At 31.4% G+C, this 12,336-nt stretch overlaps 2 long non-coding RNA genes across 15 annotated transcripts; both read right to left on the reverse strand.

The window, feature by feature from the left end:
- Window positions 1-671: 671 nt before the first annotated feature.
- On the reverse strand, window positions 672-2,658 carry LOC114417489. 2 transcript variants are annotated; one of them, XR_003667760.1, is made up of 6 exons: window positions 2,177-2,657; window positions 1,743-2,029; window positions 1,314-1,405; window positions 1,151-1,156; window positions 946-1,017; window positions 672-862 (listed from the first exon to the last, which is right to left on the reverse strand). It is a non-coding gene; the product is annotated as an uncharacterized LOC114417489 (long non-coding RNA). The 2 variants fall into 2 exon arrangements; XR_003667759.1 differs by having other exon boundaries at window positions 946-1,156; window positions 2,177-2,658.
- Window positions 2,659-3,143: 485 nt separating this feature from the next.
- On the reverse strand, window positions 3,144-9,960 carry LOC114417488. 13 transcript variants are annotated; one of them, XR_003667756.1, is made up of 7 exons: window positions 9,723-9,960; window positions 9,537-9,653; window positions 8,609-8,814; window positions 7,285-7,631; window positions 6,284-6,746; window positions 5,394-5,417; window positions 3,144-5,010 (listed from the first exon to the last, which is right to left on the reverse strand). It is a non-coding gene; the product is annotated as an uncharacterized LOC114417488 (long non-coding RNA). The 13 variants fall into 13 exon arrangements; XR_003667753.1 differs by having other exon boundaries at window positions 6,256-6,746; XR_003667752.1 differs by having other exon boundaries at window positions 5,509-6,746.
- Between the last annotated feature and the right edge of the window lie 2,376 nt (window positions 9,961-12,336).

Genomic DNA, 12,336 nt, shown 5'->3' on the forward strand with positions numbered 1-12,336 from the left:
AAAAAAAAAGTCCTCAATTGTGGTGGCTATTCTATCTTTGATGTTTCACTCAATTTGGAGTGCTTCTTAGTCCAATAGCTCTTAAGGTGGTTGACCCCTTGCTTCTTGAATCAAATTCTTCAAGGTATGACATCAATCCTCCTTTTCAATTCCCTATATGACAAATCACAAACAAGGAAACAAAGAGACAAACAATAAGCAAAGATAAGCTACCTAGGCGGTTTGACAATGGAGAGTAAAGGAAATAAGCTATGAAAGTAAGCAAGAAATTAAAGTGCAAGAAATGCAAACTAGGAAAATCCTAAGAGTGTTTGGATGATCTTATTTAAGGTTCCCAACAAAACACTCACTATCCTAAGGGAAAATTGCCTAAAATTATTACACACAAATGGAAGTAGGGTGACCTATTGGAGGCTCCCAACTTACTTCCAATGAAAGACCTTTTTGTTACAAAATTTGAAAGCAAAGCAAATTGTCAATTACAAAATTACAAAAAAAAAGTCCTCAATTGTGGTTGACCCCTTGCTTCTTGACTCAAATTCTTCAAGGTATGACATCAATCCTCCTTTCCATTTCCCTATATGACAAATCACAAGCAAGGAAACAAAGAGAGAAACAATAAGCAAAGACAAAAAAAAAATGAAATGAAAGCTAAACCAATAGAGTTTTAACAAGACAAATTTTCAAGGATTATTCAATAATTAAAGCAATGAAAAGCACACAAAAGCAAACAAGGAGTCAAAGAGAAACCTAGAATGGACCTAGAGTAGAGTAGAAAAACAAAAAATTTTAAGTAGCCTTTCCATCCAATTGAGTATAAGCCATATGAAATCAGTAACACACAAGTAGCCTTTCCATCCAACTGAAAAAATTTTAAGTGCCATTATGAAATGAGTATTACCAGAAAGCTTGAAATGAGTATAAGCCATATGAAATTAGTATTACCAGAATTCTTGGATAGTCAACAGTCAAGCAATAAGGATCTAGCATGCCTACATCTTAGTACCTTCTACAAAACTGAAGAAAACCAAGTCAACCCAACAAACAGTTAAATCATAAATGCTACGTACCTTTGTGAAGCTCCGCTTATAGGTAAAATCTTCCTTTTTTTTACCTTAAAAGGATACTAATTAACAACATTTCTCTTTACCTTGACCTACACATCAAAAGAGACAACAAATCAACTACCTCTCAGCCTGGAAGATTATGATTGTCATCAATTGGCTCAAAACCAACAAATTCCTATAGCTAGGAAAACTATTGTGACAATCTTACAACTAGCTCAAATTCATTTACAAAGAAAAGCTGCATACATTCTAGTAGCAACGGTCTTCAACTCTTGGTAAAATCCTCAACCCTAGTCACTGGTCAGCAAGGATCCCAAACTCTTGTAACATCCTCAACCCTGTTTATAAATACGACAATGTTATAAATATTCTAAGTATCACCCTTTTAGTATTTTATTCCTTATTCATAAACAAAGAAAACCAAGCAACCACAAATATCACAATGCTATAAATATTCTAAGTATCATCCAACATCATTAAAGGGCTAATAAAAACATCTCAATGTAAAACCACAACAAACATCTTATGTACCACACGAGTGAGCAACTAATAAGTAAAACAAAGCTTTCACAACAAAAATTCAGCAGAAAGTAAAGAAAATGATTGAACAAATGAACAAGATTTTTCCACATATGCAAAGCCTAATCCAAGAACTATTGCAAAGACAAAATTTACCATGAATTGGAATTGGGTAACTCAGAATTGAAGCTCGGCATTCCTCTTTCAGGTCCCTTGTCATCTTCAACAACAATTATTGTACCTGCATGTCCAGTCACTCAAACAAAAAGGCAATAGACCTGGTTACAAAAAGTTTCCTTGTAGATACTATAACTACCATTAAAAGCTTTTGTAATTATTTTTTTCCTTAGGGATAGATGCATTTCAAAATAAACCATGCATGACTTAGCCATCTTGTCAGCACTTGCTACCTCAAAACCATCTCTTCTATGGAACTCTTTAACCTGCTCCATTAGTTAAGACCAAAACAAGGATCAGTAAATCCTTCAGAAAAATGTCTTACAATACATATTATATTAGCAGATCATTAAAATTATAGATTTTGCAAGTTTGTCCAATGAGGTGACAATGAAAATACCTAGTGTTACTACCTGATATACAGTTTTTGCTGCTCGTTTTATTGTCGATTCCAACAGCATCGATGCATCTTTAACAAGCATACCACGAACCAGAGCAGCAACCAAGTTGACCTTCTTTGGACTCTAAAATACCATAGAAAACAAGGTATGTAAAATGTGCAACTAGTCAGATATTAATCAGATCCTTCTTAAACCATAAATTAAGACATTTTCCACAGCAAGCCAGGGAAGGCATTTCAATGGCTAAAAAATTAGATGCCAACTTTTCTGCAAAATAACATGTTGGTTAAAACACAGAAGTTTCTTAGCAAGTAGCTAGGCAGTGGCACCACATAAATGTAACAAAACATTGTAATTTTTCAATATTTATGTTATTGCTAAGCTGAACATACTTGTGATGATACTTATGTTCACTTTAGCATGCATACTAGAAATGTGATTAGCAAGTTAAAATTAAATAAAATAAATGCTCTATCAAGATAACACCAAAAGTTAACATCTATTGTTCCAAATTACATGAAAAATGATAGAAGCAGGGAATGATGGTAAATAAAACAACAAAACAGAAAAGATATCAAAAAGGCATGTCAGGCACCTGGTCTAGAGAATCTTGAAGCGAATAATGGGCTTCTTGAAAAGTAGAGAAGGAAAATTCATCCCATGCAAGGGTCATGGACAGAATGGAAACACTTTCCAGCTCATCTAACTCAATCTGGGAGCGGCTAAAGAATTAGTATTTAATGTTATTAAAGTAATGGCAATAAGAAGTTGAACCTTTACCTGACAGAAGGCCAGTTATCGTGCATCAAATATCAATACCACATTCATAAACCACTCTTAAAGAAGAACAGTCACAAATAAAATATAAAGTTCAAGGCTGAAAATATGCTGCTATTCAACTGGATAGTTCCAAAAGAAAGATCACTTTGGATTAAGCTCGCCACATATTAGTAGAAGAACATTACAAAACATAAGCATATTTGATAAATAAGGAAACGCTTTCCATTTTACTTTGATTGAATTGAACCCTTATAAGGTAAAATTGTTATACTTCAGAGTGTAAGAGAATCACTCATTACAAGACATAACATTTAGAGTTTGGTTCTAATGATTGGATATTTTTAGCCAGATCAGACTTGACCTGCATTAGAGTTCAGTAGTAGTTAGTAGATTAGGTTGCAGTCCCTACAGGAAAAATATATATCAGCCCATATTAACCATAAACAGTAATAAATTCTTCTTACAAATTTGAAAAAGAATACACATTGAAACCATATTTCTCCAAAATATAGTGTTGGAATTTTGTTTGGTATACTTGAATGCATGAAAGTGTTTCATTTTTAAGTATATTGAATACAAGAACACTGTATAAAAAAAAATAAAAAAACACATGAACACAATATAACAAAATATAAAACCAACGTGCATTAAGGATCTCATGTTTTTGTATAAAAGCATAAGTTTTATTTTGATATACTGTCAAATGTAAAAAAAAAAATTGTAAATTAATTTAATATTGAGTTAATTAATAGGCATGTGCATTGTTTGTGCAAGAAAATTATATTATCAATCAACTAGAAATATTTATCATATAACTTTAATAATAATTATCATGAATATCAATAAATTTATCACACATATGACAGTTTGTGATTAAATAATAGTGTAAAAGTTTTTTACACTTTCAATCAACTAACTAGAAATGATGACATATAAAAAATTATTAAATTAATTATTATAAAAGTTAACAGACTTAATATATATGATAATTTATAATTAAATAAAAGTGTAAAAAGTTTTTATAAAATTTCAGTGCATAAATTATTTACTATGTATTATTTATTCTAAAAAATTATTTTAGATACGATTTTTAAATAATTATTATAAAAATCAATACTCTTATCATAGTTGATAATTTATGATCAGATTTTTATCATAGTTAGTGAATTTGAATTAAACTCTAAAAGCAAATACAATTCAAACCTTGAGGGGAATTAAACTCAAAGAGAAAACTACAAATCAAGTTGATGGAAATAAAAATAAAAACTAAGTGCAAAAAAAGAGCCAGCAAAGCAACCAATTGAACTCCAACAATGCATGTATTAGCAACAGCATTCAGAATGACAACAAACCAAGTCACAGGAAAGAAATTAATAAATCATCACACATTCAAAATAAAATAAAGGCTAAAATACACTATTGGTCCCCTATAATGCTCAATCCGCAATTTTGATCCCCCTATTTCCAAATCAAGACATTCAGTCCCCCAATTTTTCAAAATCAGCGATTTTGGTTCTTCTGTTAGTTGACCGTTAATTGATTATCCATGGTCAAACATTGAGTGAAAAATAAAAGTATCTAGGAGACCAAAATTGCAGATTGAGCATTATAGGGGAACCAAAAATGTATTTTACCCTAAAATAAATTCATGAAAATAAGGACATCCATGTAAAACAAGCAATATTAATGAAACATACAGCAGGAAGAAGGTTGGAAACTGCAGTGCCTGATGATGTAATGGCTACTGCTGGAATGTGAGATCCTCTTCCATATCCAACAGCATGATATGCAAGTGAACGCTCATCGAAGCATGAAATACATGTGATTAATTTGTGACTTGCAACAGCAACAGCAACAGGGGAAGGTCTAGATCCAGGAGCAATACACAAATACTAAACAAAAGAATAAATCAGAATCATGCATTAATATTGGTGCATATGTAATATTTATCAGATCATCTCACCATCAAACCAAGTCTTGTGCATTCTTCAACAATAAGCGATGCCCAAAGTGTTAATATTGGCACTTTCTTTCAGGGAGTTTGATAATTCATTGGCATGATCCAACTGATAATACAAGAGACAAACATAACAAGGACAAACTTCAGACAAATACAACAGATAAACATAACAACTAGAAATAACCTGGCAAATGAATAATTTTCTTCTTTTTTCTATGGTACATGAATTAAATTTCCCAAAATCTAAGGTGGCAACCATCAAAGCTAGATATCTAGGTGAAATAGAGCTTATTTTTAGATCTAGACCATTTGGTTATTTAAATTTTAAAAATCTTGTTCATCTTATAATTGATTTTGAGATAGAATTTGTTCTTAAAAAGCTCAACTCTAAGTTGGCTTTCTTCTAGTCTAAAATTTTCCAAACTTCCATTCCCTTTTATTCTTCCTCTCTCACAGAGTCATTGCAGAATAAGATAAAGGCGTAAAGACCTATACATCCAAAAGTCAATCATCCTGCAAAAAAAAAAAGATTATAAATTGAATTTGAATTAGTTTTTTTGTTAGAGCTGTAATAAAAAGAGTATAAACAATTCATAAACTTTACCTAATGTAACATGAATAGAGTTCAAACGTGCTGTCTTCGTTCTTTTAATAAAATGTTGAATTTCAGTACAAGGTAAGTGGGCAGTGTACTGTCTGTGATTCAAGACCAAAGGGATCTTGTGTGCAGTGTTATAAAACTCAGACTGGACCAGCCAGGCCAACCGGTTAAACCGGAACCCGGGCATAGCACCGGCTCGGGTCACATATCAAATCGGATATGCATCTAACCCGGTGCCATGTAATCAACCCAACACTGAACCAGTAAGAACTGGGAAACTCGGTCTAGTCGGATACACTCAATTTCCTAGTTGTACTCTCTCACTTTGCAAATTATAAAACATATTTATTTGAAAAATTAATGAGTATTTTGGACTGGTAATTGCACTATAATGCTATTCCCAGACTTTGTTTAAAGAACGAACACAGTTGCAATTGCATGACATCTATTGTCATATTAATGAAAAGCTCCTTACCACATAATAAAATAAACACGGAAACATTTTTTTTATTTTCTAAATAACTATTTATTAGCAGCTTGATCTTTCACCCAATCCTTTATGACATGCATATTTAATGAAATTTTTATCAGAATAAAATAAGGGAATGGGAGAATGTCAATGTTATAAGGGTGCAAAGCTCCAAATATTAAAATTTAAAAATATAACCTAAAGGTGAAAATATTTGTTATAAATGACTCAGGTTGATAAGGAGTACTCAGACAGATAACTGAATCATTTTAATAATTTACCTGCTTTAAACGACAGCAATGGACATACCTAAACTCTCTGAAATTCTTCTTCAGATATTCCTGCAACTTAGGGACATCCTGTCTCCAAAAAATATCCCAGAGAGCACCATCTGAAGCATCCCCCCCAAACAACAAATCACCTTGATTTATTTTTACTTTGGCAACCTCTATGAGCTCTGATCCATATGAAATACCATCCTCATTAGCAATGGCAACCTCATTACTACCAGACGGTTGATGAAACTGATCAACTTCTTTCCCATCACATAATCCACCTTCTTGTTCCATGACTTCAACACTAGTTTGCCTGTCCAAAGCATTTATTGTAGAAGATGAATTATATTAAGCATGTCAACATTAGTTTCTCCATCCTGATCATCACCAAGTAGCTCCCTTTTCTCTTGCTCGAGATGCTTTTGCTTCAACTTCTCAATGACAGTAAGTTGATCAGAATCCAGTTTCACTTCAGCAATATGAGTCAACACATTTACCTAAAACAGCAAAATTATTATAAAAAAAAATGCTTCAATTCCTTCATTGATAAGCATGCACTCAGGGCCACATACAGCAAAATATACAAAACACTAACCAATGTTTGATCAGGAAAATCTATGCAACTGACATAAGTATATATACGCAAATTAAAGCCTTCTCTAAGCCAAAGGCATCATTCATTTCAAGTCCTTAACCATACTAATGTGATGATTCTACTATCAAAACAAGAGTAGTTTTTCTAATTATCAATCAATCATTATAACAACCAGGGAAATAACTCGTCAAATATAGAATCAAATAAGAGTTTATGAATTGAAGACAATGCACAGAACTTAAAAACTGACATTGAATTGAAGCCACAAACTACTCATAAGAAACAGAACAGAGAAATGCAATGGCTTATCAAAGACAACACTTTATACATCCTACAAACTATACACCATCCAATATGAAATCTATTTAAAAAATTCAAATAATTTAGAAGAAATCCTTGAAAATAACAGCCCAGGAAAGAAATAAGCAAATAGAGCATACTGCATCAGACATATCACAATGGAGCTTAGTCACTGAATCACCACGTCCAAGCTCCTGAGGAAATCCATAAGCAATATATGTTTTTGGCCCCAGGTCTGGCTTTAGAGAACCATTAGGCAACTTCACAGCAAGGTTAAGAGAACCTTTGTGAGGATCAGTCTATTCCTTGAAGGGTAAGGAAGATATGAACTCAGCACAATGACGAGGCAATTGTTCCTCAAATAAATTAGAAGGAGGCCAATCTTTTAATTTCAATATCTGTGGCCAAGCAAGCCAATCCCTACGACCATTTGTATAGCCAGTAAAAAGTTGGTGGATATTAATTTCCCCCTGCATTTAACCAATACCTCAAAAGAGAAATGCAGAAATCAGCAGCAACTGAATAAACAAGTCCAGTAAAGAATTACTAAATCAGTAAAATAAAGCAGATATGATTTACTCTAGTCTGATTACTAAACAGAAAAACAGAATGAGTACAAATCGAAAATAACATTTTCAACAAACTAAAAAAAATAAAAAGTACATTTTACCCAACATCAGCTAGATGCTGCAAGTCTAAGAACTAGACAAACATACCAAAGGATGCAAGGGCAACAAGAAAGGTCTGGGCAGGCAAAGCAAAAACAGCAAAATGGGGCAGGGACAAGAAACAGCCAAACATTGAGATAAAATTTTCTAAGATGATAAGATAAGGAGCAAAACCTAGGACTAAGAAGATGAATATGATGATGATGGTAGCAGGATAAATTGATCACACTAGCCATATTTCTTGAGAATGATGGAGAGACAGCATAAAGCATGAAACAAGGGCTTAAAATTTGAGACTGATATAAAAACTACACTCAGAAAAATGATTTCTAATTATCACCCTAATGTGCGTTTTGTTTACCAACATTCCACCTTAGGCCGGTATCTCTTTATGACCCAGATAGCAGAACATCTACAAACTGTTTCTTAAAGTGGAACCATCCACCAAAAAATTGTAATTTTTCAGTACTTCACAAAATATTTCAAGGACATTCTGTTCTGATGACTCTATGGAATTCAATAACTGACAATATTAAATGCACTGAAATAACTCTCAAGTCTCAATCCAGAAAAGGTGGAGTTACTGAATTCAGGAAACATGTAGGAAATTCAACAACATAAAAATTGCTAATATTAAATAATTCTCCAAATGCCATAACTGCAGTGGTTCCAGTTAAAATAAGTACCAACATCAAACAATTAAACATAATCTTCATGAGAATGAAGGTGAAGAATGAAATTTGTGTAAAAAGCTCTCCATGGTCAATAAAGTTAAAGATTGGGAAATTAAGCAAACCTCAGTCCAATCTAAGCAATCAATTGTTTTCTCCGCCAAATGTTGGCCATGCTTGGTATTAGTTACATGACGTAATGCACGCCACATGACAAGCGGTTCCCAGCTTAAACCAGATGTACATTCAAGCACATTGCTGACAATGACAGGCTCCCCCTTTTCCCAATGCCACTGAAAATGCCTTAAATCCTTGTACTGAGGATCTACAGCTTTAGAACAGAATAAATAGTTGTCAGTCAAATCTTCCCAAGAAGCAGCCTTCCTCATATTACTATAGCTAACATCTGTGTTTCTATCAAGCTTCAAACATGAACAGAAGTTGTCTGCAGTCTTAACTACATTTTGAAGCTTGTATGCTTGCACTAGTTCTTTTGCTTTACACACTAACTCAGACAAAATGTTGACCCAATATGCTTCTCAGTTCAAGAAAACCATGGTTACATTCATCATTGACTTTTGGACAAGGAATTCAGGGAAGTAACAACTAGTTGCAAGTAAAACTTACATATTCTTAGGAAAGAAATGAGCTTGTACCCTTGGAATATATCTATCTTCTACCAAATTGAGATTTTTGAGAGCAGCTCTAGTGCATTTGGATTTACATGTGTCAATCGTAGACCAGACATGACACATAACCCACACCGTAGGAAATAACATCAAGCATAAATACAGGAGGGAGTTGATGTTTTTATTTTTTCAGAACCCAAGAAGATAAGGATCCTCTAGATTATAGAAAACAAAGAGAAAGGCCCAACCAAACCATAATGAAAGATTCCCTTTTTTCATTCACAAAGGTGTAAAAACTGATACAAAAAAGAATTGACCATTTAACTTTAAATATTCCAAATTACATGAAAAATGATAGAAGCAGGGAATGATGGTAAATAAAACAACAAAAGCAGAAAAGATATCAAAAAGGCATGTCAGGCACCTGGTCTAGAGAATCTTGAAGCGAATAATGGGCTTCTTGAAAAGTAGAGAAGGAAAATTCATCCCATGCAAGGGTCATTGACAGAATGGAAACACTTTCCAGCTCATCTAACTCAATCTGGGAGCGGCAAAAGAATTAGTATTTAAAGTTATTAAAGTAATGGCAATAAGATTGTTGAACCTTTACCTGAGGTATGGAAAACCAAAAAGAACCTTTCTTTCTGGTGACTCACATTATCATCCAAATTGACATAGAGTGATTTAGAGTCGGCGTCGTTCTTGGATACATAAATGAGAGGAAAGACCGAGGAGGAGTGGGGTTGGGAGCAAAACAAAGTGAAGGTCTTAGGACAGTAGGGGAAGAAGGGGAAGGAGAATTCAAGATTTGGAGAGCCTCCTTCAGTTTCTAAGTCCCTCCTCCAAATTCACCGCTAAACTCTCACTCTCTATATATAAAAGAAAACCGCCAAAGGACATTATAGTATTGATATTCTAACGGCCAAATTCACCGCTAACGGATATAAAATCAAAATATTAAAAATAAGATTGAACATTATATTATTGATATTGGTAAAAATAGGAGATTATTACATTTACCTTTTATTCACTATCTATATATAAAAAAAGAAAATTATCAACATAATTATAAAATTGAACATCTTATATTATTGACATTAGGTAAAAATAAGGGAAAAAGAGTCTACTTATGAGCTTTTTTATCAATTAGGGATAAACAAAAAATATTCAATTTTTCAATTGGGGATATATTTTAAAAAAATTACTCAAAATGGGGTAAGTCGAAACAGGTGTTAGGACTTTGACTCAGAAGTAATAACACCGGCTACGACTTGTTATTTTTTTTAAATTTTTTTTAACTGAAGTCGTAAAAATATGTACGACTTCAGTGCAAATGTTATTTTTTTTACGACTTTTAAAGTCATTTTTTTAAAACGGAAGTCATATTTTGTTTTACAACTTTAAAAATTCGTAAAACTATTTTTTTTTTCTTTTTGTTAAATTTTTTAAATGTTTTTTTACTATTTGTAGACATGTTTTTGTTATGTTAACCTATTTTTTTTTCTTTTCCTAAATCTGTTTTTTCTTTTAAATTTAATATTTTTTACATTTTTATTTTTATTTTAAATAAAAAAGTTAAAAAATATATTTAAATATATGATAAATAATATTAAGTTGATTTTATTAGTATATTTTTTGTGATTTTATTTTATATGTTATTATTTTATTTTAATGTTTTATTATTTAAAACATGTTATATATATTTTTAATATAGTTTACTTTAAATTTTTTTATTTAAAGTTTAAATAATCTATCAATAAAAATTAAAAATAGCATAATTAATACATTAATATAAAACACACAATACAAATAAAACGCATAATTGCTTGGTTCACCATGTTCATCAAAATCATGTTGTTGCTCGTCATCACTGAAGTCGCTAACATTATCTCTTATTATGGGTTGTTCAATAGTCATCTGTAAAAGAATTATTGATTAGTAAGGAATCATTGGATTCTATGTAACGTAAAAAAACATTTTTAAATATCTTTTTCGTGTGTGTAACACTAAAAAAATTATGTTAGTATGACTCTAAGAAACACATCAAAATGAGAGAACCAATTAATTGTTTGGATGCAACATATGCACCGAGGTGAGAATGAACCCTCCTTTTATAAATTTCACGCGAGTGAACAGTGTTTATTGAACCGTTCATGCTACAACTAAACACTAATATTCTAACACACAAAATAATAATTTAACAAAATTAATTTAACATGTATAATAATTTATGTAACTAATTCGTAAATTAATAATAACTAAGCACTATTATTCTAAAACATAAAATAATAATTTAATAAAAAAAATAATTTTCCATGTATAATAATTTATCTAACTAAGCGGTAAATTAATAATAACTAAACACTATTGTTCTAAAACATAAAATAATAATTTAAGAAAATTAATTTATCATGTATAATAATTTATCTACCTAAACTGTAAATTAATAATAACTAAACACTATTATTCTAAAACACAAAATAATAATTTACCAAAATTAATTTAACACTAAACCATAAATTAATAATAACTAAGTGATATTAAAAATGCAAAACTAATTAATTATTTTCAGCAAAGAAAAACAAGCTTTAGAACATGCCATTAGTTCACTTGTGCAGCAAAGAAAACAAGAAAAAGCACGCATCCTTGAAAATAGCATGCGTAGTGTATTGTTCATGCAGCAAAGAAAAACAAGCTTTAGATCAGTAGTGTATTGTTCACTCACGTTAATGCAATGCATTGTTCACTCACATTACAACACTGAAATAGCAGAAAACAACCGTCAAGGGAATAACTTTAGAATAATAATGCTGAAAACAAGCTTCATAGGCTCCAATAATTTACACCCGTGAAGGTTGCACATGCATGAATAGAATAAAAGTAGTCATAAAGCATGCTTATACGGTCATTTATGGTGAAATGATTTATGATAGCATGGAATCTTGCCAGAAATAAAGTAGTCAAATTTAACTTATGCTGTAAACATGATTTATGATAGCATGGACCAACTTGCTTTAAGTTGTTAAATTTTTTAAATGCTTTTTTATTATTTGTAGACATATTTTTGTTATGTTAACCTTTTTTTTTCTTTTCGTAAATATGTTTTTTCTTTTAAATTTAATATTTTTTACAATTTTATTTTTATTTTAAATAAAAAAAGTTAAAAATATATTTAAATATATAATAAATAATATTAAGTTGATTTTATTAGTATATTTTTTGTG

Source organism: Glycine soja, chromosome 6, assembly GCF_004193775.1.
Source record: "Glycine soja cultivar W05 chromosome 6, ASM419377v2, whole genome shotgun sequence".
NCBI classification, from domain to species: domain Eukaryota; kingdom Viridiplantae; phylum Streptophyta; class Magnoliopsida; order Fabales; family Fabaceae; genus Glycine; species Glycine soja.